The sequence below is a fragment of the Nomia melanderi genome, chromosome 10, assembly GCF_051020985.1.
Source record: "Nomia melanderi isolate GNS246 chromosome 10, iyNomMela1, whole genome shotgun sequence".
NCBI lineage: Eukaryota > Metazoa > Arthropoda > Insecta > Hymenoptera > Halictidae > Nomia > Nomia melanderi.
In genome coordinates this window covers 4,462,671-4,489,345 of record NC_135008.1, presented here as the reverse complement: position 1 = coordinate 4,489,345, position 26,675 = coordinate 4,462,671, and the positions used below count along the sequence as shown (strand labels likewise).

The 26,675-nt window shown below is 52.4% G+C and overlaps 1 long non-coding RNA gene across 1 annotated transcript in view; it reads left to right on the top strand.

Moving 5' to 3' along the window:
• LOC143174965 (uncharacterized) overlaps positions 1-24,776 on the top strand; it is a 126,470-nt gene extending 101,694 nt beyond the window's left edge. The window contains exon 3 of the long non-coding RNA XR_012999520.1: positions 24,568-24,776. This is a non-coding gene — a long non-coding RNA (uncharacterized LOC143174965). The remainder of the gene's footprint in view (positions 1-24,567) is intronic.
• Positions 24,777-26,675: the final 1,899 nt, after the last annotated feature.

Genomic DNA, 26,675 nt, shown 5'->3' with positions numbered 1-26,675 from the left:
CCGATCGTTCGATTCTGTACGCGCGCAATTAGAAACGCGCGCGGGGCACCGCTCGCTCCTACTGTTTCAGCAACGGCCGCCATGCCGCTACAGTTTTTCCGTGTGCGTTATTAATTGTAGTGTGGATGTCGGATAAATGCACCGGCATTCATTCCCGTAACGATTATTACGCTTAATGATACCTACATGTTGTTACCCTATCCCGTCGGGCAATTTTGTAGCATTACCGTCAAGATACCCCGCTTGATAATCCCCGGACACAATGACCGTGCGCATGTCGGTCGTAAGATTAACAAAGGCTCATTGCACAATGTCGTGTTAAACGGACAATCGTTAACCTAGATTGCATCCGCGTGTCGTTAATATCGGCAGCTGGACTGGATCGAAACACTGTGGCCATCCTCTTTACGTTCCCGGGGTCGGATGAATAATTTAAAATAAGCACGATATTAAAATTCCACCGGCATCGGAGGATTTTGTTGTAAACGAGCCGGGTTTTCGACGGTGCAATTAAGCGTTTTACTTTTTACAACATTGTCCGAGTTGCGAGATCGTTTGCACGAGAACGGTTATCCTTGAGGAATTCTTGTTGCGCGGGATTATTATACCGCCCACGTATGACAGCGGTTCGAATTCTTCTGGATCGGATAGATTATAATCTGGCCGGTGTTAAATGTTCCTTCGGTGTTACGATGGATTACGATTTTGATTGTAATGGTTTGACGAATGGTCCGTTCGTGCTTGGTAAATTGAAATCTTTAGCAATGCCCGCGAACGTCTGAGCGAGTTCTTGTTTCGCCTGTGGTGCACTTAGAATGCCAGCAACGTCCCCGGTAAAAGCACAACGGCCAGACAATGAACGTGAGAACGAAAAAAGCCGGAGTGGATAAGGATGAGTCGCAGTTGCGTGTCACCCCATCGAGAGCCGCCTAAGTGGTGTCTAAAAATGTTCTTTATTCGGGGGGACAATGAGTGCACAATGGCGCGCGCGCGTTGCCTCCGGCCGGTACAATCTGGGATTTCGGGCTACTGAGCATTTAGGTTTGCAACTCATCGTGAATCGGAAAAACTCCCCGGTGGGAACGGAACACGTTCCGAATGTTAACGCGGCTGTCCCTTCGAGACTAGTCCTCTCTTTCTAGTTAAATAGTATCGCGAAGTCCAATCATCCGTGGTTTTCTTTCATCCGTTCGACGTCTGGAGTATCTTGAAAAAAAATGATTGCATCTGTATGTTAATTCCTCGAGTAACATTCACGTCAATCTTATTATTTGATTTTATTGTTTCATTGAATCAATTATACCGCGTCCATTGTTTCCTGTTATTTCGCTTCGCTACGGTCCGCACTGTGGGATCGAAGGCGGCATTAAAATGCATTAAAGTCCACTCGTCAAGGGACAATAGGAATTCCATGTCGTCCAGGGGGAGGTTGGAATTAAAAGTGCGTGTAATTTCGTCCCGTTTTAAAATGGCTCGAGCCAACTCATTGAAAACACGGCCGACTGCGACCGTTGGAGGGGGGAAGTCGTAATCGCGTTTTACTTTATCAAAGTTAACCGCGGCCACGAAGTGAATATACATCTGAAGGCGAAATTGCCGCGGTTAGTACTAATTACCGACTTCCACTTGAAGTGATTAACGCAGGAATTATAAGACACGATGCTTTCTGTGCGTCTGATAGTGTCGATTTCCAATTAGCCGTAATATCGTATAGCCTGGCCGACTGGTAATTGCGTCTCGAATAAATTGCTGGTAACGTAGAAAGCGCTGTCGTTTAAATATTATATCCGTGACGTGCTACACCGGGGAACACCGAGTGCGTTATTTATGTTAATTACGCACCGGGTTTTAGAAAGGATGAGCGGATTAGTGGCATCGAATCGATTACACGGAACCTTTCCGCCGGCACCGGTGTGGAATTTTGAATCGGTGATTGATAGTTTATCAAGACGCACGTGGTATCTATTAAGAACATAAATTTCGCTGCACTCCGGTGATTTATCAAAATTCAATTCCTCCATTCGTTGAACCCGATGAATAATCCTTATTGCAGACCGCGAATTTTCATAAATTTCTAATCTACGAGAGCACGCGGTGGCGGAGTTGAATCGCGAGCGGCCGTAGAATGCGATTTCTTTATTTCATGAAACGGCGCATCGAGTATTCATCGTTCGGCAACGAAGAAATTGAAATCACGGTCGGATGGCCTTTTATCCTCGAATCTCGCCGGAGTCGTTTTTATCGGGCGTTACAGCCTGCACAGTCTGGTGGTTCGATCGAGGCGCGTCAAAATATTCTCTCACCTTCGCGCGCCATTTAATTAACGAGGTTTTTCATGCGGCTCGCGACGATTACGGTTAAAGGGCTTCCTCAGGTTCGTCGTCATTAATCACGGGCGGAACGTGACTGGCAATTTTCACAGTGCGGAGCGGCAATCGCGGATTCGTAGGCGCCAGCGGCCTGTGAAACACGGTGTTCGACGGTGGCGCCGGAAGCGCGGGCAACCGGGCGTGTCAGCGCTGACCAGCGCAACGCCGCTTCTTTTGCCACTGTTCCGTTGCGCTGCACCTGCACTCTGCAATGCGCTCCGTGTGCCCAGCGCGCTACCGCGATTGGCCTTCCACCCACGCGTGTGCTCTCGCCTTGGAACCAGTCCCAAAGCAACCTGAAACCCGCACTTTTACCTGCGCGCCGGACGCGACGCCAACCACCCGAAACCCTGTATTTGTCGATACGGTGACAGCCTGTGTTTAACCGTCTTAATACACCGACAACAGCGCCGCGCCGAGTGCCGGGTACCAATTATCCCACGGCTTAAATCAATTTCGCGTTGTGGGTGCCTGCGATGACGGCGTTAAGAGTTTCTGCGTCGGGAATACACCGGTGAAACGGTGCATCTTATCCTCTAAAGGATCTCCTTACTTCGCCTCTCGAGTCGTCCAGCTCGAAAATATCATTCGCAAAGAATCATAGAAAAACAGACCCAGCCGCGGGAGTATAGTGTTTAAGACGATTCGCTGTTGAAAAAATAACCCGGGTCGGCCTGTAATTCCACGATGTGTAATTAAGGCTTTCAAGCTTGAAACCACCCGAAGCTTTTAACCTCTTCGATCGGAATGACGCTGTGAAACGCGAGAACGCGCGCTGTAACGACTCAACCCCGTTCCTTTGCATAATGTCTTTCTTGAGCCGGATGCCCGTCGTGTCTTTTACCTTTAAGAGAACGAGTCCTCTTCGCGCGGCTTCCGAATGGACTCTTTTCGGCGGGATTTTACCCGGTGGAAGCGCGAGGAACGTTTCTCGTGACAACGCGCGGTCGCTGCTCGCCCCGAGCAGCGTTTTGCCGGCTTTCGGGGTCGCGGCATCTAAGTGGAAGGCGGAAGGGCACAAGGTGGGTCGTCGATATCCGCGAAAGAGGGGAATAGCCGGGCGAAGAACAGACGGAGAAAGAGAAAAGGAGAGACGGCGGAGAACCGGAGCGGCGGGTCGGGGGGCTGGCGGGGGAGTTAGGCAGGCAGGGTTGCAAGGGGGTACGATCGAAGTACGTCGGACAGCAAGGAGGCGCCGGTACTGCGCGCCACACCCCAATGCAGCAACTCCATTGATTATTGTTGCCGGTGCACTTCCTTTACCCCCGCCTTGGCGAACGACAAGTATGCCCTGATTCCGGGCTCCCTGGCGAGCTACCCGTTCGGGCTCGCGCGAGGTGTTTCGTGCCGGCAACATTCCTTCTTCGGAAATTTGTAAGAGGCCCGCGCGGTACAAACGATGCTAATGTCATTTAATGCTAATTCCTCCGCGTTCTATCGGATTCCGCCAACCTGCACGAGGATTTCGAAAGCTGGACGCGGAGGGCGGGTTTCCGATAGGTGTAGAGCTAACTTTAGGGGATATTCCGTTCGCCGTCGCGCAGAAATGCAATATCGGAGTTCGGATTCGATTCTTCGATGGATCGTTCTTTATCGATCGATGCATTTCCGTTTCTCGTGGCTCGCAAATTTCATTGGTCTCCTGTTGCTAGTTCCTCGGTACCGCTTAGAATCCCCTCAAGATTCAAGAAGCTGCGAGATCAAAGAGATTCTAACCGTAGAAACGCCGACTCTCGTCGCGTGCAGAAGTGGCGGATGTTGCACTGGTTTAGGACAAGGGATCGCTGAAATATTAACTGTACTTATTGAATATTAAAAGTTGAATTTACATTAGTTGAAGCATTTAACCAATCACCAAACATCCAACCAGTAGGTAGTCTGATAATTAGGAGATTTATATTGCTGATCTATACGATGGAATTTTACCAACCACCGCTGTACACATCGGTTACAGTTCAATTTTCCGACGTACATTGAAGGAACGCGCTCCGTGAACGGATATAGACCAAAATGCATCGCGGGTGGAGACGAATAGCCGCGGAGGAGCGATCGAAAGAGGTGGACGCCGCGTTCGAAGCCATTTTCCGGAAAGGCAACGCTCCGACGGCGTAAACAAGTCAGAATGCGGGTCATGTTTTGCCGTGTGGGGTTGCAGGCATGCGGGAAAATAACAGGACCGGTGTCAAGTCTGGTGCGCGAGTGCCGAAGGGAGAGAGACATAGAGGAAAAAAAAAAAGGAGCGGCTGGCAAAGCGCGTCAAGCTGGCACACGACCGCTTCTATTTCCCGTCGGATTAATCTCGATAATTAGAAAGCGTATCACCCACTCGTTGCACGCGCCGTCGACTTCGAGCGTTTCACTTCATTCGCCTCATTCACCAAACTCGCGTTATCCGCTCACTCGAGTTACACACCTCACTCACGCTACTCGCTAAACCTTCTCCCCTTCTCCTTCCGCCGAGCCGCCACCACCATCCTTCCTCCAGTCATTCACTTCACGTGGCACCTGCTCTGTGCCGCAACTCTCTCTGTCTCTCTTCCTCTCTCCCTTTCTCCCTTCTCTTTCTTTCGCCTTCCTTTTTTCACTCTCCTCCTTGGTCTCGCTCCCACTTTGTAGCTAACAGCGTCCCGGGCTGCGCGCGACCGAATAACGCTGATGCCAGGAAAATGCGCTATCAAGAACCACGGGATCGAAGCGCAATTCTGCCACGGAGAGGTCTCCAGGGAATCCGGGGCCTATCCTCACCTTGAGACGCCACTAGAAACCGTCAGGACTTCTGGCTCGTACTCGGCTATCGAACCGACTGACGACGCGATTGTTGGCGTTTGAGTGTCCGTGGATCTGGGTTAGCTTCCAGAAGGATCGAAGAATTAAATCCTTCGTCTCTGAAAGAATGAAATCTTTCGAGTACTTCATCTAGATTCGAGTCGATTCACGAGTATCGTTCTCCTTGGATAAACTCGCGATTGGGTTCGATCTTATCTACTCGTACCTGTCCACTTTGCAGCCATCCAGAAGATTCCTTCACGACGGATGGAAACCTATCAAATCGGGGACAGAAAGCACGGTCTCGTCGCGATGCGAAATTTACCGATGACGAGCTGGACGCGATCAGGGACCAGGGTGATCGTCCACCAGGGAAGGCGCCGCGCGTCGAGTTCCGGGAATGCCTGGATCGTCGCCGGGCCCGCTCGCACGGGCAGCAGGTAGATGCTCGAGCAGGGTCGGCAATTACGGTCAACCGTCGATATCATCGGACGGTGGCGTGCGCGGATGCACACGTGAACGATCTACGAAATGATCGGTCGTTAGTGATTACTCTGCAACAATGACAAATGTTAACGCGGCCGAACGATGCACGGCGAGGCTTCATGTGCCGTTTGAAACTGCCTACGCCAGGATGCCTGGAATCCATCGTTTGGGGATGTTAGAGGTTGAGGTGTGGGAGAGGAAAAAGAAACAGCTGGAAGAAGACCGAACGGGCAGAGCGGAAGAGAGAGAGAGAGAGAGAGAGAGAGGGAGAAAGGTAGAGCCAAGGAGGGCGACGAAGACGTGGAAGAGTAAAGAGGGGCAGTGCATGGGGCCCCCTGAAAATTACAAGCTATACGTTGTTCCAAACCGACCATCTGAGATAATACCTGCTCACCCTCCAGCCATAATGAATATGTAAGACAGATTGTAGGCTAAGAGGGAGCCTCCGCTGCTACCGCAGCGCGATACGGTTGTCCATGCGCAGATTATATTCCAGCCCGATTACGCACGGCCGGCCGATAATTTATTATTTGCCGCGAGTAAAAATCACCGAGGAAACGACCCGCGGCATTCGAAGCGATGCGTACGTGTAACGCGACTGTGTAAGACGGCATACGCGCGCGGACCCTAGACCCTTGCTGGTTTTCTTGCAGCATACCCCCGCGAGTTGCATCCGGTTTGAATAAACGGACCGGACGAACGAACGAACGAACGGACGCCGTGGCGACGGTGGCAACGGCGTGCCCTCGCCGCGATTAGATAACGCCGAATCGAGTCGCGGGCATCGCCGATAGGAGAGTTTTGCGACGAGAGGGACTCGGAAGGAGGCTCGGCAGGACCGCAGGACCCGGCCGGGACCTTCGCCTTCGAGATCGATGAATGAAGCGAGCGCAGTGGCGCGCCGGTTGTCCGGTAGCGCCGGAATGCTGCGCGAGATCACGAATTATCGTTATTACTATCGTACGTTAATTATTGTACGTAAGCCCGACCGCGGGGAACCGGTATTTCATGATCATCAAGGATAAATAACGCAACGTATAATGACCTGTCCGACGTCGGAAATGTATTTGTTTTTCTGCGCTTCGTATAAATTATGCGCCGTTGATGTTATCTCGCGTTGAAATTCAGCCCCGACCGATACGGCGCTGCTTAAGGAAATTACTTTTAATTACGCTCGCGGGAGATTCATAGCCGGGCGGTTTCGCTCGTCCCCCGTCCGTTACTCGGAACGGATCATTCTTCTTGGCGCGGACGCCGGGCGTCTCGGCTGATTCAGGGAAACGGTTTTCGGGACGATCCTCGAATACCGCCGCTTTCCAGGGAGTGGCAGCTACGCGTACATCCTCGCCTCCTCTCTTTCCCTCTCTCTCTCTCTCTCTCTGTCCCCGCCTCTCTTGTCGCGCAGCAATTCGCCGGTCGTTTTGTTAATTGAAGCGCTTAAATGGCAAACGATGTAAGGGACGAGGAAATGAAAAATTTCTTTCTTCCCGTCGGGAAATTATGGGAATTCCGCGCTGTATAAGGTGGCGAGCACCGCGAGTGATAGAATAATTTATTTCAATATCTCCGGCTGTCGTGACGCAGAGCTGAGATCATAACTTCTGTCGTCTCTTTCTTTTCCGTTTATGCTAAAGCATTGCCACCGAACATTTTCAGCGCTGCCTCGCTTCGTTAGGTAGCCGAGAATACCCGGACAACGCCGGCCGGCGTCGGTCCAACTTCACGGCGCTATCTACCAGACACTCTGAAACTTGTTCACAATGACTGCTACATTTCACCGTCATATTTTTAATCGAACGCGTCGGGTACACCGTCAGCCGGCGAGTAGCTGTCGCCTCGGCCGATCTCTCCGGATTTCCAGAAATAGCAGTTACCCGCGTCGCACTGTTATTTATCTATTTCATTAACTTGTCCTCCGATCTACATCTAAATACCAGCAAGGTGTTACGCGCTATCACCTGGAAAGCTTCACCGGTCAGCCTCGGTTTATTAATCTCCGTCCCCACAATCGGCCGTAGATCTCGACGGTCTGTCGCTCTCTCTTTCCCCGCCACGGGAAACATTCTTTCGAGCACGAATTCCGACGGCTGAGGGAACGATAGTAAAACCAGTCGGACAATTGAACTTTTCTTTTTTTCCCGCGACTTTCTCTCTGTGTTTCGGTCGCCGTTCGCGCGCGCGCGGTTTCGACGTCTCGCCCGGCGCACAAGTTTCGAGAGCGCAATTCAGCAAAACGAACACCGCGAACGTTGCGTTCGCTCGCTCGCTCGCTCGCGCGCGCGGTCGCCCATTAGTCTCGATTCCAGTTCCCGTAACTTCGTAGCTAACTAACGGACCCCGACGGAACGATTTAACATCGATGACGCGAGACGGTTTCGGGTCAGGCCACGAGGAACCGTGTTACGGACGATGGTCCTCTCTCGATTCGCGTGGACAAAAGAATCCTCGGATCCCCGAAAGGAAACGCGAAATCTACGGGATACATTCCACTTCTTCGACGGAGTTACCAATTGTGAGAACCGAACGGGGAACAGGGGCGAAGGGGATGCCGGCAGGTGACAAAGTCGGGTGTTTAGGCGTCTTTCGAAGCTAAAATTGGGACCTAAGCGTCGGTACGGTAGGGTGGGGTCCCGGGGTGGCGACGAACCAGAGAATCACCCAGGCACAAAGGGGAGGAAGAAAGAGAAGCCGATAAGAAGAATGAAGAGGCGACTCGCTCGGTGGAAGGAATGCCGTCGGACGAGCGCCGGAGGGCAGCCGCGCGCGGCTTCTCTCTCGCTTACAGAACGTTTCTCCCTCCGCCCTGTTGCCCTCGCGGTAACAGAGAACGCTCGATCTCTCGATCCCCCTCTGGCCACCCGGACCATCTCGTTCCCTCTTCCAACTGATTCCTCTTCGTCCGCATCCCCGTCCCACCGGGCACGTACGCGTCCAGCGATTGTGGTGGTGGCTGATACCTCCCGGGGCCTCACTTGTCACACACGCAGCGGCTCCCCTCTCCGCCGTTCCCTTCCACAGCCGGCCGTACCCTGGCCGCTCGGGCCGCCAGGTTGCATCGGCACGCCAGCGGCAATACCCGTGGGCCGTGGGCCGACACAGGTGATGCACGGGCCTCCTTACATCTTCGATCCACTCTCTTAGGCCTCTTCTTTCCCACCGGCTCGAGCGTATCGCGCTCTCCGTTCTCTCCCTTTTCTCCCTTGTCTCGGCGAGAGCTGCGCGCTCTGTGTTCGGTCGTGTCGCGCGGAGAGATCGCGCGGTCGCCTTCTTCTTCTTCTTCTTCTTCTTCTTCTTCTTCTTCTTCTTCTTCTTCTTCTGCTGCTTCCACTTCTTCGTCGTCTTCTTCTTCGTCGTCTTCTTCTGCTTCTCGTCCTTGTCCCACGGACGCGACGCCGGGAGACGCGCTCGCCGTGTGCGCGTTCGACGTCGAACATCCTCGACCCTGCGCCGCTGTAACGCCTGTTATTGTCCGTCTTGTTACAGGCATTCGACCGACCAACCGACCGACCAACCGACCGACACGCACCGCGGCTGCAGCGCGCCTGACGGCTGCCCGTTGCGAGGCTGCACGTGTTCCATCGACCGTTTCCTGACCCCGGGTCGCGTCAGAAGTCATCGGAGCCGATACCGCGCGCCGTACGACCCGGCACCGACCGGCTAACTTGTTTCACTTTTACATATCGCCGGGCCGCGCCGGCCTTCCGCGGTACATCCTTTATGGAGCTGGTACTACACGATGTTGCGCGCCGCGAGACGCCCTACCCGAGAGATAGCGCCGGAGACTTGCGTGCGCGGGATTCGACGCGATTCGTTCGCTCTTGTACGTTCGCCCGGGGGTTCCCTTTTTATCTCTGTCGGCGTATCGAGGTTTCGCGATGGAAAACCAGATACCGCCGCCCCGCGATTCGCGAAAGCTTCTTAGCCGGATTTACAATGGTTTCGCGTACCTGTAAGCCGGAATTAGAAATCCCTGTTCGAGATTTCCAGCGCGAGACACGTCGCACGAAAATACCTTGTACCGAGCACGGGCTAATAAGGCGGTATCGGAGCGAAGCATGCGCGAGGAGAACGCGGAAGTTCGTTTTCCCGAGCGAAATTGCGGATCGAAAATAACTTTTCCATATAAGACGCTCCGCGGCGATCATCTCGTTAATTGATACCAAACTGGACGGCATCGGAACGCCTCGTAATTGAGCTTCACACCTCCCGATGGACGCGGGAACGACGTATCGATCGCCGATCGAGAATGGGAATCGGATAAACACCGTTGCGTAAGGGACGAAACGGAACGAGGGGGGGAAAAAAGAGCAGCAGAAGACATTCGACTCGATGCTCTCCGCATTCCACGGGCCTGGAAACGAGGCTCGCGTCCCGTCCGATCACCGCGAGATTCATTAAAAATGGCGTGTTTTATGTTATTGCCACCCGTAACCATCGAATCGCATTATCGCGAGTTTTTGCGTGACACGGGGGAATCGTGATTCCGATCGCCGTTAAAGTTTTATTCCGCGCGGCCCGCAGCCGGGAACAGTGACGCGCCCGTTTGACAATAAAATTTTCAATGAGAGGACGCCGAACAATCATTACGGCGAGAACAACGACACGATGATCGAAATATTGCCTGCGCGCCGGTTATTACGCCGCTCGCGGATCGTGTCGGGCCAGAACTATTCCATTAAGTTTTTACACCGCCGTTAACATCCGTTCGATTGATATATTGTGTTTCAACGGTGCAAGCCGCAACGCGGACGACAACGGTGAACATCGTCCCGCAATCCGCGCGAGCGTTCGTACGCTCGCTCGCGATTACACACTCCACCAGATTTCGATACACCGCCGCCGCCGCCGCCGCGTACTTATCGCAATCATTTTCCTCGCGATGCTCGTCGGTTATTTGCGTTTCAGGATTGCAACTCGGTCCACAAAATTACTGTAAACCGGCAAACATCTGCTGGCACGTATGAGCCGCCGATTTTCTGCGATGGATGCATTACGTACCTAATGTATGCGCGTTTTCGCCGGCAACAGCAGGTTCCCGGCGATTTTTCCCGGCGGAGACGCGAGGGAAACTTCGCGATTACTATGTTTCCTGCGGGATCGGTTTTCAGGCGAGCGTACGCGCGGGGGAAAAATTTAATGCTTCGTTATTTCTATCCGCGCTTATGAAAACGGCCGTGTTGTTTTTCCCGCGTGGCGGCTTTACGTGACGGACGCATCGTCGATTCGCTGGATCTTAATGCGTGCTTTCAACGCAGGTGCATTAGAATGTCCGCTTACGTGGTATACATTGTGCTTATGATTTGTAAACCGCGTCGGCTTCGTGTCCATCGTAAAAAGATGGGCTTTCTCGAATGTAACGTCGAGATAACCGTACGGCCGATCGCGTGGTTAAGCCCGATACATCTAAAAACCATTCGATACTCGACGAAACCTCGATGGGACTCGAAGAGGGTGGTTTCACCTTTTACACTCAAGTTACCGTAAAGGTAAAATATACGTTTATTATTTCTCCACATCCGACAAGCTGTCCGAGTGCCATGCGTATCGGTACCCCGGATCCTTCCTTGTTAGATGAACCGATGAATATCGCTACTTACCGACGTACCGATCCGTGGAAATGGAACCAGAATTATTCTTTGTAAGAAGTAAGGACCCCTTTCAACAGCATTAGCATTCCTAAGGTTTACACAGTACTGCTTTACGATTATCGTAATCCACTTCTCTTCGGCTGCGTAATTTCGCATCGAGCGTGGCCGCGAGTCGTTGATATTTTAAAATCCTTAATGCTCGAAACCAGTTTCCCGGTCGGTCGAGGCGGCGATATCGAGAGACAACTTAATGCCTATTTAATTCCCGGCCGGGAAGTAAATTTTCCAATCGTAACCAGACAAGCGGCCGACGATTGTCCGAGTTGTCGGCGCTGCGCCGCGACGTGTCTACAGTGGGAGGGAGGGGGGAAAAAAACCAAGGAGCGGGCCCTCCGGTTCTTCGGATTCAGAAATCGGGAGTTTCTAATTGGCGCGCGGCGAGTTGGGTCGCGACCCAGAAAAACCACGGGCGGAAGAAAGACCGTCGACGGAACTGTTCCCGGTAAAAAGACTTGTTGCTCCGGAGCGGAGGGTCCGCGGCCACGGCGATTGTGTAAATCTCCTCATTTCGGATGCAGTACATTATTCTCGAGGGGTCCTTAAATAAGTAGCTTCTTTAACAGGGATTTCGTAGCTGGCGAAATTTAATTGGTCTTCTTGCCGGTTGCGCCTCCTCGGGACCCTCGTTCCGACTCCCGATGAAGATCCTCATAATTTCGCAATCGTGCCGGCCCGATCGGATTTGCAAACAACAGGTGACTGCCTCCGTCGGGATCGATGGAACGTGAGAGGGCAGGTGAATGGAAGTTTTATACGTTTCGGTATGCGCTCCGCTCGTTCCGACGACGATTTAGATTTTTTCGGCTGGGCCGTCCCGACCTCTCACCAACACAGCTTCCTGACAGATGATTTCTTTAAGTAGATTGGGTACAACTTTCGCGGGAATCCGTTTTCGTCCGATCTCTAGCCCGAGTAAACGGATAATATCCGAGATCGGCTTGATTTACGCGATGGATGGAAATTAACTCCGCCGCGGTCGCTAATTCCCGTCGGACGGATACACGCAACTGAGTTTTATATAATCGATTCGCATGTATTTTAATATGATCGACGTGTAATCGGCTTCACGGAATGAATCCCGACGATCGCGGCAAGAGGGTCAAGCGGAATTCTCTAAAAATGTCTTCGATGAAGCAGTAGCCGGCGCAGCGCTACGGTTTCCTAGTATTCGGCGCGATTTGTCCTACAATTTTAATTAACCGGCGTTCACCGAGCTCCATATGGTTAACCAAGTACTTCCGGAATGCAACCGCGGAACGCGGAGTAATTCCGCTTAGATTCCGCGAAGTTATTCGCCGAGACGTCTTCATTCGGCGCGACAGGTTGCCGCGGCGACAGGTAAGGAGTCGGTCCATTAGAACGCGTAGATTCCGCGGAACGGATAAGGTGGCAAATTGAGAGCACACGAAGTATTAATGCGTTCGAATTCAATGGTAGATCGGTATTTCGGTTTCCGAAGCTTTCGTCAACCGCGGAATATAAGATACAACAATGGTGACGAGAAACCGCGGCGCGGTTGGAACGGACGCTAATGCCCGGAGAAATATTTGAAGGGTCGGTAATAGACAAGATATTTTATGCGCGCCAGCAGCGGCCGCGGGAGAGCGAGGCACGATCGCACGAAAACCTTGATACAGTTTCGCGCGGTTCTCATTCTCCATTTCAACTAATAAAACCATCGACAGAGAATACAGACAGTTCCAATCTTGCCTGCATAAACAAGTCCCCAAGAATCCGAATTTACATAAATATCCGCGATCGTTAATGTCTGACCACCGGAGCGTAATCCGGCTCGACGATATGCAAAGGTTGAACCTACTAAATAATCGCGGCCCCCTAATCGCGGCCGAACACGAGCGTACCGCGCGGAACGGCATAACACTTAAGAGCAGTTGTCCCAGATGTTTAGCGTGTAAGATGTACACGTTAGGGGTAGAGGAAGGAGAAAAAAAAGGAAATTACAGCATCCACATCAATAAGAAACTTATCGCGAGAAGGATCGGAGCGAACCGAGGGAAAAGGCGGATCGCCGCGAGCGGATCGCATCCCATAGCGACAACGTCGTAGTCCAAGCCTATGATTGATATAAATTAGCGTTTACGATGCCACACAGGAGGACGGCCGGCCGTTTCTACCCCGTAACGTCGCCGCCGGTGGATCCCGGAGATCGTTTCCTTCGCGGCAGCTGGCTCCGGCCGGCGTTGCGTTTCGGGATCTCAATTAACGATAATTGGCAGCTACCGTACCGGCGAATCGGCAGCATAAAATCGGCGGAGGCAGATCCCAGGCCGTTCCTGGTGGCACTCGGACACCGGTGCGTGCACGCTCTACGGTCAACAATGTTCGCGTTTTAGAGCGAACCGCGTCGACCGGTTCGCAGGCCGCGATCGTTTACTTCCATTAGCTGAGAAAGTTGATTTAATGAAGCCTGACAATTATTTTCTCTTTTCCCTGTATCATTATTTCGAGGCACCCGTAACACTGCCTATTATCCTCGCCGTAACGATTTTTCAATCGGAACGTGCAATTAAGGAATGAATAAGAACGAACCGATACGCGAAACAAAAATAAGCAACAATTCCAACAATTCCCCCTGTTCATTAGGATGCGCGGGTAATTATTGAACGTTTACTTAAAACGAATCGCGACGGGTTGCACCCTGCCATTCCGAATTTTTAATGACCGTCATCTCGGTGTAATATATCATGGCGTCTATAAGTCGCGTTGAAACGAACGTGACGGATCGTCTGAGGATCCGCCGTGCGGAGGACAATAACAGTCGCGCGGCGTTCGTCGTGGGTTAATACAGTTGTAAAAGACGTACGGCGAGCGTTCTCGCAATATCGTTTACCATTCGCACCGGCGTCCATTGAATCGATGCCAGGCGATCCCTAATCGGCGACGCTGTCCGGGGGTTTCGACGTCGCCAGAAGTTTTTCACTTATTCCGACGGTAGCCGGGACACCGCGGTGGCCAATGGGAGTCGAAGAGACGAACGGTGCACCGAAGGGAATAACGAAGTAACGCATGCGGCGAGCCGGCGCAGCGCAGCGGTTCGGTAGAGGAGGCCGCCGCTCCGCTCCGCGCCGCGCCGGGCTGCTCCAAGCTGCGCCGCGCCGCGTATACGATGCAGCAATCTAGCCGCGTTGATTAGAGTCGTATGTAGAATCGAGAACCGGATTCCAAGAACCTGTTTCCATGTTCACGTAAGATCCCCGGAGTAATCGACTGACGGATCGGCGACCGTTCGAGTCAGCGACCCCGACCGACCGACCGACCGGCCGGCCGGCCGCGGCCGCGAGACGCCGCTCGCTCGCTCGCTCGCTCGATTCCTCCTCGATTCCTCCGCGATCGTCGGGCACCGCGTCGTCCTGACGCACGCCGCGCGCATCGTCTGTGTCGCGGCCGATTGAAAAATCGGCTTACCGCTACTAATGAACCCGGCTGCCGAGTCCACCAACGGTCGATGGAATCGAATAAAAGGATAATAAACAAACCGGCCGGCTACAATCGTGATGAAACACGTTGCTCCCGGCGCAATGATAAACATCTCCGTTCGATTCTGACTTTTCAGCTGGAGTTTCTGTATCTCCGGAGTGGTTGCAATTTGTACTTTTAATGGAGGGGCTCTGCTCCTCGGTTTCGCGTCCACTTCTTTTTACTTTCTCTTTCTTTTTATTGTGATTTTAATTGATCGTGTAACAGATAAATTGCGTCGGTTGAAGGGCGTGCGAGAGAATTCTTCGGAATTGAGGACGACGACTTTGCTCTCCTTTGTTCGTACGTTTCTTTGGAACATTGTCTCCGTCGGTGCTTGTCCTCTGAATCTGCCACCTGTTCTTGACAGGCTTTTCAGCGTATCGGTGACAATCCTTAGGACGGTATTCACGCGGAGACTCCACGGAGAGAAGGGTTCGCTGAAGCGCGCGCGATCGTGGGACTTTGTCTCCCGCGAGCGGAGTGATTTTATGGTAAAACGGTGGCTAAGTCGCGTGCATAATAATAACACGGTTTTATGACGCACGCGTTCGTGGAAGCAAGCGCCGAGGAAGAGGAGAACGAACAACGTTACAGCGGGAACGGTACAAACGAGATTCTGCGTTTAAGAAAACTCGCCGCTATTAACGCGTGACGCAATGCTGAGCAGGGGATGCCGTGGCATTCTGAAATTTATTCGATGCTCGCCGCGCATCGATTTCGTGTTTGTCGTACGGCGCGCCGCGGAGGTTAAATACTCGCCCGTAAATTTCCCTTTTCATTTGTTTCACGGGCCACAGTGATATTTCATTCAGCCGCTCGACTTCGCGCCGCGTTCGCGTGGCTCGTTTTGGGGTTGCTTAGATCGCGGATAAAGCCGTTCGACTCACGACCGGTGTCACTGCGTCCTTATACGACCGCGGACCAATTTGCGGAGCATGAAAAAAGAACTTCTCTCGAAAACTCTCGTCACGTTCGCGAGTAAGAACTTCATCGCGATTTTTTAACCGTCGAACGGTGTCCCGTTGCAGGAAACGGACGTTGATAATACAAACAAAGAACCCATTCCCACCGGGAAGAAACCGAAACGCGCGCGTCGACGCTGAAAGTTGCTCGGCAAACAGAAGCTTCATAAAGAATGAACTCGTTCGCGTGAAAAAGAATGATCGCGCCGGCGGGCCTGGAAAAATATCGAGTTCCCTGATCTATATACGTCGGAGCGTGGCACGAAGACAGCCAGACGGAGGGATAAATTTTATTACGGACGGCCGTTTGACGCGAAACGGAACTGGCCGGACCGCTTCCCGTTGCACCGTTGTCCGAAGCCGGGTGTCCCTCGGCGACATTTTTCTTATTTCCCCTTTTTTTCTTAATACTCCGGCTGTCTCGTTACACGGTCGCACGCCCGCGGCGGCGCGACTAGCGGAGCGCTACTAACTAATAGATTTTCATTATTTTAAGCCGACCGGGCAATTACCGGAACCCGCCAGGTACCTATCCGAGCGCGAGCTACGCGCAAGTATGCGCGGCGAGCAGGCACGTCGGCCACGCTGCAGGCCGCTCTCTGAAAGAGAGACACACTCGCCTCCTGGCATGCGCAGCCTCCTCTATTAATAGTCCTTCGTTACTCGTAGAAATGCTCGCGCCGCGGAAACGCGAATTAACGGCCGTTTCTGTCGCGATCCCTGCCCCTGCCACACGATTTATCCGGGGATCCTGATAGACGCCCCGGGAAAATCGAATCCTCGTATTCGGCGTCTCGTTTTCTGATAATAAACGCGTCGTACCAGGGACAACGGTGATGCAACCCACCGTGTTACAGGGAAATCGAAAGCGTAATTGACCGCGTGTTACCGCGCGACGTTATTCTTATTCCCATGATCGAGCACGGCCGCGATGGAACGCTCCCGGCGCGGCGTCGCGGTGCCTCGCTCGCCGATTAATAGACGGTGTTTCTAATGGAACGTTAAATTGTAAGCAAAAGGGCAACCCGTGCCAGCCGCTGAAAGTGGAAAGGTCGCCGTACCCTTCACCCTTGATTATCGTCGCACACCGTTACAGCTTCTTGCCGTCCTCCGAGATTGACCAGCCTTCCTAAGAACGCTTCTCCATTACTTACACGCCGGAGACCTTTAGTGACTGGAACAAATGTTATATACTCGACTATCTAAAAGCTCGCGATCAACGCGAGAAGCGACCGGCTCTCGAATCGGTTTATCTCCGAGCAACCTCTCAAAATTCCTATTTTCCCGGCGCGACAGCCGTTGTCGGCTTTAACTCCGCGTCGTATGCGAAAAAGGGGGTCGCGATAACAAGCAGGTCAGATAACGAACTCGCAGCGGGGATTACTAGATCCCGGGTACGCAACCGGCGAGAGATCGGTAGCTCAGGATCCTTCCTCGTCAACTCGGTCGTTGACTATCCGCTCGGCGCATTTGAATCGTCCGTGTGCCGAGACGCCGCGGCGTGCCGCGCCGCGGGACGATCTCGCGGCGATTATCTCGCGACGAGATCGGCTCTCGGATCGACGCCGCGCTGGAACGGTGTTGGAGCGTGCTCGCGCCGTACCGTGGCTCGGTCTATCTGGTCCCGGAAAAAAAGCTGTTCCAGCTTATAAGCTTGGAATCCTATTAATAGAGCCACTTCAGTAGCGTTCGTTTAGCGGCGGGCATAGCTGCGTTCGTGCCAGATCTGCGGCGACGACTGCATCTATTAACGCGTCGGCGTGGCTGGGATCGGCCGGCGTTATCGGGCCCCTGTTAAGCGGCTTATCGGGCCGGGGGTGTTAATTAATTTTTTTCTCTGCGCCCGACGACCGCTCCTAACCGGCCGCCGCGTAAACACGTCGGATCGATCTGCTCTGGTTTCCTGGTCGGGAAGACAGGCTCCGGGTACCGCGGCGACCCACGGTTCCGTCGTTCGCGCGAAAGAACGGAATTCCACGCCGATTCTGCCCGCTCGGTCGCGATAACGCGATCCCGACGCCGTTGCGTCGCGCGCCGTGCCCCGCCGAGCTTTCGGCATTTCGGGCTAACGGTACGCGCGGAGTGACACCGCAAAAAGAGACGGGCGAGTCGAATCTTCATTGGAGATTATCGGTACAGTTAACGAGATACGCGGGCGAGCGATTTGATTCGAATGGAGCCTGGTAGTTGGTAACCTTTATATCGCGAGGATCGGCTGGATTTGTTCGACGATCTCTTTGGATTCATGTAGATGCTCCTTCCTGATGTTTGTCGAGAATTCGTAGCGATCGATTAAGATATTCCTATCGAATCTCTTATTTCTCGCTCCCAAGGTCTAAGATGCTGAATTCCGTTTTTGAAGCTTAAGTTCGTTTCAAATGTTAATCGTTCGAGAAATAACCGACGCGAATGCTATCGAATCAGTGCTCGGGAGAAAAACGCCTCGGCTCGAATCGATAAATTGAATCTCGCCTTCGCGATCGGGCGCAGTCAGCAAAGATCGTATCAATCTTCTGCGCTCCATCGATGCAACAGCGTAGAAAGAAGATATTCGAGGAGTGTCTTAATTAAGGCGGCGCAATGACAAAGCGGATGCCCGGGCAGGACGTAAATGGACCATACGTCCGTCCCGCTGGAGGGAGGGGAAAAAAGGGGAGGGCCGGTATAGCGGAATTTCGGAATTGGGCTACCTTAATTGGCGACGTGACGGCGTCGGGTGGCGTGGCTCGCGGCTCGCGTCCTCCTCGCCGTGTCCGGGGCTCGTCGCTCGGCTTTTGTCACCGCGCGCGGCGCTTCCGTATTCACGTGATCGGGGCGTGAATTCCGCGTATTTAAGTGTCCGCCGTTCCGCGCACGGCCTTTCTCTACCCCCGGGTAATGATCCCTTTGTCCGGCGAGCGAACGCGACTTTAAGTGAAAACGTCCATTCAGCTAACGACAACGACGCTTTGCACCCTGAATATATTGCACCGATTGCGAGGGGAAGATAAGTACCGGAGACTGAGGTCCGTCGGCTCGCTTCCGACGGCGACGACTGCTCGAGCGAGCGAGAGGAGCTGAGGAACGAGGAGGGAGGGGGGGAGAAGAGAGGGGCCGTAGGAGGCCTCCTTTTTTCCCTCCTTTCCTTGCCTCTCCTTTGCCACCGGCAGCAGAAAAGGAACTTAACGCTCGACTCCTCGCGACCGAAGGGAGAATCGGCCAATGAGAGAACACCGCGCGACGTTTTATTCATTCGGCCACGATGAAGCGTCATAATACGATCTCGCTCCGCGGACGTAGGCGTTCACCAACACCCTCGCGGCGGGCACTCTCATCGAAAGCTGATTATTCCCCGTTGTCGCGATTCCCGGCGCGTGTAAAATCACCAATTAAACCTGCACGCCGCTAGAACTCAATCGACGTTTCCTTATTCTTACGATGCTTCCTCGAGGAAGGGACGACGACGCACGGCACCGCGTTAGCTGGTTCTCCAACGTGGCGGAAGGGAACTCGGAAAATCTTCAAACGCAGTCAAAGAAACTCGAAGCCTTTGCGGATCGCGAATCAGTTACGTCGGTTTGTCGGGAAGACAGGAAATTTACCCAGTTAAGAGTTCGGCCGTTGATCTTGCTCTCCGCGCGTTAAACGGTAAAGGTTCGTTAACGCGTGAATCTAATTATAGGCTTCCATTCTGCCTGATATCTCGCGCCTCTTCGGACAAGGTAACGAAACTTTCGGGCCCCGTTTGATCAACCTCGGACCGAGCGACGGTTCGATGTATTCTAGACGCCGAGTTTCGCCGAGTTATTCATGCCGAGCTTTCTAAACGACGATTAGAACGAGGCAGCTCGGATCACCTCGGGTTCGTCGTCGCAGGAAGCGAAGGACGAGTTACTCCGTCCACGATCGAGGTGGACGTCCTGTACAGGTGTTCAAGAACCGTATAATAAAGTGATTACTGATACGCCGCGGCTATTGTACGCTCAATTTACTCCGCAACAGTCGTTAATGCGGTGTTGAAGAGCGGTGAAAAGGGTAACGGTACATCCGGCGACGTCGAAGAATGCGAGAATGCATGGAAACGATACGCCCGAGGCGAGCCGCGGCGGTAGGGACGCGCGCCTGGCCCGCGGATCGAATTAATCAGCCGCACGTTGCAATTAATGTAATCGCGCGCGACGACGCGTCGCGTCACCCCGGCGTATCCTATTATTACCGCTTAGACGGAAATCGCGTGATCGGCTGCGATAACTCAGCCGGCGCGGCGTACTTGTCAATGAACGGCGACGCGCCGAATATGCATTTGTAATTGCCCACCCGCTGCCGCGCTGGCTCTCGATCAAACGTCCGACGCCGTCCCGTCCTGTCGCGCGGCGTCGAAAGAAGTTGATAGGTCAACGGTTGATGAAGCCCCGCGTCGCGCCGCGGCCGCCGCGGCTCGCGGAACACGCACGGAATCGATGCATGCATTCAATTTACTGTCAGTGCCCATCCATTAACATTTAACCGCGCGATGCCTGATTACCGGGGACGTGGAAATAAATGGTAATTTCTAGCTGGGTATTAATTCCCCCGCGTCTCTCCCCACCGGGCGGTCGATTTCGTGGACGGGATATAGGCGTGCGAGCAACGTTAAATTCCCTGAATCACAGAACCCGTCGGCTGATCTATGAACTCTCCCGCGAACCGTCTCGATTCTTAGCGTAGCCGGCAGCTCGCCGATCCGACCGAGGGGAATAACTGAAACGATGGCTACCATACGTGATCCGCGGCGATGATCGTTCGAGTGTTTAATTGGGGATCTTCAATCCGAATGAAGACGAGACTTCGCTCTCCACGGTCGTTCGCTTGACTTCTTAACCAGCGGAAAATTGATTCCCGACGTGAACGATTCGAGATGTTCCCATCGAACGACGGCCGGAAGATGTATCTTACGCCGATGGATTAAAAGTGTTTGTTTTGCCGGGGATTCCGTTACGTGTGTCTCAAATTATGGCACGGCAACCGTGTTTTTGTTATTGCCGGCGACGGGGAAGAGTCGTTAGTGGTTTCGAGCGGAATTCGAACACGGAAGCGGCGAACAATCCTCGGCGGGCGTGTAACGCCGAACGAAAGAAAAGCATCTCGCCGCCACGACAAGGGGATTGCATGCGAGTGGTGCATGCATCTCTTCGAGATTCGCCTGTGGTTTATCGGGTTCCACGTAGAGCATTGTGGTCGCTGCATAATATTAACATTAGCGGTGATTAGTGGGCTGCCGACCTCCCGATGCCGGCCAATAGCTCTAAACGCTACTCTCCTCTACACGCGACCTTCCCTCCATTAACGAGCTTCCCGAGCCGAGGTCGACTCTGATTTTAGTTACCTCCCTTTCCTGCGTGGCTTCCACGGGAATATTAAACCCGGTCTTCTTCAATCCTTGTTATTCGTCGAATCGACGGAACAGAATATAATTAACCCTTCAGTTGCTAACGATTTCCTAACTACATCCTCGCATAGTATAGTGAAAAAATATATACTCAACCTTTTGCACTCGAAAAATCCACTAGAAATATTCAAAGTTTCCCTATAATACATAGACGACCTTCGAAACCAACCAATGAGAAAACATACTTAGATCAAGGAACAAATCTAGTTTATTCCAATATTCCGCGTATCAATGCATTGCACGAAGCTTAACCCTTTACACTCGTGAGACAACTTCCAGTCGCTAGATGATTTGATACAGCAAAATTATAAACCTTGATATTTATCAACAACCTTTGTACACTGCATCAACACGTGAAATATTCAAAAATAGCTTTGTTCCCTAGTTCATGTGTATCTTCTTCATAGATTCATTTAAAAAAATCTTGTCTACATTTAATTAGAAAGTATTGAATACTTCAAAAGCTTTCGAGTGCAAAGGGTTATTCTATCTGACCTTACAACGTCACTATATGAAATCAAGCGACGATTAAGAGTCGCCCCTCGAGCGCAATGTCGAAAAATCGCAGTAGTTCCTCAACGATCGTCGCAGATGTTCGACAAGATGAAAAATACATTCGTTTCCTCGGCTTGTTATTCAGCAGTCCGACCATTTACCAGCAATTCGGAAGTGCCGGCGAGGCCGTAAATAACCGCGGCCGGGGTCGTCGCTTCGAAGGATGAAAAATCGGTGCGCAGTTTTTCATGCCGATTCCAAAAGGAACTCGAGTTATTCCTGGTAAATTGCCGCGAGCCTCGGTCCGCGACAACCCCCGCTGAGGGTCGTAGTGTTAAGGCGGTAGCGTGACTCTCCCCGTCCACCGTTTCCGCCCGGTTTTGCACGCAGAGACAAAAGTGTGCCTGCGGTCTGACCGTGTTCCGTGACGACGCGGCACGGCCGCGAGACCGCAGGGACCACCCGATGCGCCGGGCATCTGAATTAATTATTTGTTTTAATATAAAATCCGCAGGGTGTGATTTAGTTGGCCGCCACGGGTCCAAGTAGTCGGGCCGAGGGCATAAACAAGTCGGGGCCGAGCATCTGCACGCTAAAACCGGCGGACGCGGTTCGACGTGCACGCCGAGCCTGTTCGCCGCATGGGTTAATGAGTCATCGGCGCTGGTTCGACGGGTAGGTGATCAGCGTGAACCGACTTTCGTTAGGTGAGAATCGTAATGGGAAACCGGGGGCTCTAAACAATCCTCAATGGCCATTATTCCTTCGAGGGAACTGTTCTATCGCCGTTACTAGAAATCTGAGGCGAGCGTGACAGGAACTTTCGTTCTAATTATGTTTCTGGTTGTAGGAATGTGTAAGCTACTCTTGCATAATTGCGTTGACAACTTTGACTGGATCCAGTTTTCAGAACGTTAACGTTAGTATCAGTATGTGAGAACTGCTCCGTAAGTATTAAAGCGTTGTGATATCGTTCTAGCGATACCTTAATTAAACGTAGAGATTTACAACGATTCGGAGAGGAAAAGAAGTCTGAATTGGAAAGAATACCGTTGAAATAAAATCCGAAGAAAGGGAAAGAAGTGATTTGTATATATTATAATGCAACCGTTCCAAGTTGGCTCTATATGTCGTGCCAGAGGACTCGGATCGAGGCTCGGTCACTCGTGCCAATAAACTCCGGGAAACATAGATATCACGATGATAAACCCTCGAATGGAGAGTACACGAGTCGAGGCCAGTCGTTGCTCAATTGAGACACGATCGACACGATCCTCGTGGAACACAGGATACACAACGGCTACCCTTGTCTTCTATTACCATTGGCTCGTGTCTACCCGGCCGCATGCCATTCGAAATAAAATAGGAAGAAGCTTTCGCATCGCGGCGAGTCGACGACCTTATCCTCCGCTCGCGGCGTGCCCCGCGTCGTAAGTAAATTCACCGTCGATGCGCGGAAACGAGGGAACTTCCGTGTGAGACCTCTGGCCAGGGTCAGCGCGGCCATTGTAAAAAGCCGAATTTGTTGGCTGAGCTGCGGCCACGTCAGCCGCCTAGCGCGCTATCGGCGAGAAAGTCGATACCGCTGGAAGCTATTCGCCGGGGAGCTTAGAAAATTATTCGAAGGAACCGGGAGGACCGTTCCCGGTGATTGGAGGCGTAGATTCGAAGAGGATACGACCGCGCGGCTACCACTTTTCGGCCGAGCCTGGAATTTCATGGAACTTTAGTGCACGTTCCGTAGGCGCTTCGAATATTGAATAAATTAATATAAAAATTCGAATGGGCGCTACGTTATACGCAGAACAATGCAACTATCGGACATTATACGAGGAGCTCGGCGGAATGCACGCGCATACGCGCACCGCGATATTCAATGAAGGGAGCGTTTATGAAAAATAAATTCTTCCTCGCCTCCCGATGTTCGCCACACTCGGAACTCGGCAACCGTGTAATTTGTAGTAATACCCATAGACCGCTCTAATTAAATTAATACATTCTACGGCCCCTTACGCTTGCTCACGCTCAATAATAAACAAGCGAGCGGCGTCGTATACTAAGTTTATACTTAATTAAACCGCAAAAAGGAGAAAAATGTAATTTTACGCTTGTCTGAAAACAGGTCCGCCGGCCCCGGCACTGAACAAAGCTGCGCGAGCCGCGGCCGTCGCGTCGCCTGGAAACGAATAACCTTTTATAACGCCGGGAACGTCCGCTGCTACGGTCTCCCCTTTTTAAAATTCACGAAATGACCGCCCGTAACCCGCAATACCGGCCCGATAAGAATCGCCAGTAATTAAATTTATATTAATTGGGACACTTCCCCGGCGAACGGGATCCGGCCGGGTCGCGTCTTGCGGTTCCGTGGGCCGGCAGCGGACGTAACGCGGACGTTCGCTGTCCGAGCCGAGATGCTAATTAAACGGGAAGAATTAAGCTATCCGTGAAATCGTCCGTTACATCGAACATTATCGTTCGGAACGGAACGGAACGAGACGGGCCGGATCCGCCGGGACAATCGTATCCGTCGTTCGTCTTCGTTGCGTGTGCCGCGAGATCACGATCTCCTTTATTTCCCGGAATTACCGTAATCTCGTTCGTGGATCTCTCTTCTTCTGGACTCTATTAAAAAGAATATCCGAGGAGCGTACGTGTGTTTTATCGTGCGTCGCAATTAGTCGTAATGTATAAATAATACTCGACGATTTAACGCGTTACGTCGGGTACAGTTCGCTTCCCTGTACTTTATATGGTGCGCGCTTTAGAATTTCATCGCGATCGTTCAGCTGTTTACTTAAGGTCCTCCGCAACGGAACGAACGTCGAAACTTGTCCTCGCAACAACGCGTCTCATAATTACGTTATAATAGAATTTTTCTCTCTCCTCCATTTCAACGCGCACCTGTCTCTATAATAAAGCGAGGTCGTTCCAATTGGATTCTTCGATTTTTACAGATCGAGCATCGGCGAGCACCGTGGATTCCGTGCGACCAGGCAATGAAGGGGCAGCGATCTTCCGCGCTGGACGCGGTTTTGACTCTTCTTTTCACCTCGGGCATCGTTATCGACACAGCCGCCGCTACGACGGATCCATGCCGGATGATAAACCGCGCCGCTACATGCTCGCGGAATAAACTTCCATGATATAAGAGGGCGACCGTCGAAAGGAGTTATGGGAGCCCGCTGGACGTCCAGCAGCAACAGGCACCGAAAGGAACCACGCGCGTGACGAGGGGCAAAGCCGAAAGCAATTAAAGGTACGCCGCTATGTCCGGTCCGGAATCCGTCCCTTTACCGGCAGGTATTCCAGTGAAATACGCGCCGACTGTCACGCTCCTTCCATTATTCGAGGTCCCTTCTCACCTGTTCCCATATGGAACCGTCGAGTTATTGTGAAGCCGGGGACCAAGGGATGCCACGTATTTCACTCGAAATTTCTCCTCTCGGCTCGCAGGGTGTTCTCAATCCGTTCAACGGTCGAAAGTGTACAGACTTTCATCGTCGGTACACCTCCGACGAGCGTTTACACGAACCGTTTGTTACGCGCTACGGAAGAGAAATATTATCCTGGCGAGTACGTCTTCGGAGATACCATCGAGCGATCGAAGCAACTTTCACGACGCGGAAAAATTAGAAACTCGCAACGATATTGCGCCGAGGTAGGTGAGCGTTAGAGAAATGCTGATTAAACGATTGAGACATAGATTTCCGTCGATTGTGCGGATCGATCGAGCAGGAATGCGACGCTTTGCCGCGGAATCGTAAATGAAGTCATTTAATCGTTTCCAACGGGACACGGGGCACGGAGAAAAACCGAGCGACGAGGCTGCCACCGCGATCCTGATTGCTTTCATCTCACGTAGATCGTTTCATTGCGGGCTCCGGGAAATTACTCGCGGCGCGAGATTTTCGCCGCGCGTTCTCAATGCGGCCGACGCCGCCATAAAGAGAAGCGTCAGAATGGCCGCCAAACTCTCGCGAAATTCATAAACTTCTGAAGCACCGGCCCTCCCTCCCTCCCAGGCCCCCTTTCCTTCGGAGAGCGGAGTCGCGCGTGTTGCCCGAGGGTATAATGAAAGCGGACGGATACTCGTGCTCTTTAGAAACTATGACTTGCAGTACCGTAACGCCCTCGAACGAACGAATAATTCGCCATTACAAATGGCCGAAGTTACCGGGGACTCTCATTTAGTTCGTTATCGACTTCTTCCAAAGGACTTCCCCGGCAGTGCCGCCCGATCTGTCGCCGGTCGAGACTTTCCCCTGGCAAAAGGGTCCTTCGGCTTGTTTCGGGTCAAGGAAGAGGTTTCCTTCGACAGCACGAGACGCTCGGCCTTTCACGAGCAGTCTTTGGGTCTTCCGGTTGTTGAGACTGTCGGGAATCAGAATAGATGTTAACGTTCTGATAATGGTATAATGTAATTGATATTCGTCGAATTATTGCAACAATATAGATTTAATTCAATACGATTCTCTTGTGTTGATTTCTGGAGTCCTTCGCTTAGAACATTGTGCACGATAAAATATATCGTTAAGATCACGTTGCCGAGATTAATCTGAAAGCCTCGGAAAAGGGACTCGCGTTTACGAAATCGCGTTTATTCCATTACAATCTGCGGCGTGTATAAATGTAGCAAGCCGTGTCGAACGACTGCCGGAGCGATCGCTGGGAGAAACTTTGACATAGATTAATAACCGGTAGCTTTTGTGTCGAGCCCCCACGGTTCTTTCCGCGGCCCGCCCGTTTAAACGTCACCTCTTGCAAATCATGCCCCGTCCATATCTTCCGTTTTACCCACCAGTTGCAGTGAATGCCTGAACAGTGCAAAGATAATCGAGTGTTGGCTGCGGAACGAGCTGGATGAAGGTGAATTGCAGAAACATCCCTCTGCCGGTAGTCTCGTTAGCGCGTGGGGTGACTCCCGGGGACGGAACCACCCGTCGAATTATGCAGATCAGTTGGTACGCGTGGGGCGACACGGAAGCACGCCGATACAAACGACGTTTGTTACCCCATGCTTCCCGGAGCATCGGCGAGCCGAGGGAATGCACGTGGGACTCGT